Consider the following 503-nt stretch of genomic DNA (forward strand, 5'->3'; position numbering starts at 1 on the left):
CAGATAGTTAAATAATTTATCAAATTTTACTGAAAAGCATACTCAATTTTGGATAGGCAAAAAAAATAATAATAAAGAAAAACGAATTCAACCGAAGTATTCTTTTCGAAGTAACACACACACACACACACACACACACACACACACACACACACACACACACACACACACACACACACACACACACACACACACACACACTATAGATTTCTAAATATTTTTAACGCATTAAACTGAAAAAGAAAGAAAGAAAGAAAGAAAGAAAGAAAGAAAGAAAGAAAGAAAGAAAGAAAGAAAGAAAGAAAGAAAGAAAGAAAGAAAGAAAGAAAGAAAGAAAGAAAGAAAGAAAGAAAGAAAAAGAAATCGCGTATCTTTTTTCCAAACAATATTTCAACTTTTCGGCTTGGCTCTTCAGGTTTTCAGCGTTAGGTTACGCCCCTCAACTGTAATTGGACAGCAACTTCGGAAGGTTCTCTCTCATTGGCGGATCGGAAATGATTGAC

Source organism: Scardinius erythrophthalmus, assembly GCF_964197995.2.
Source record: "Scardinius erythrophthalmus genome assembly, chromosome: 11".
Lineage (NCBI taxonomy): Eukaryota > Metazoa > Chordata > Actinopteri > Cypriniformes > Leuciscidae > Scardinius > Scardinius erythrophthalmus.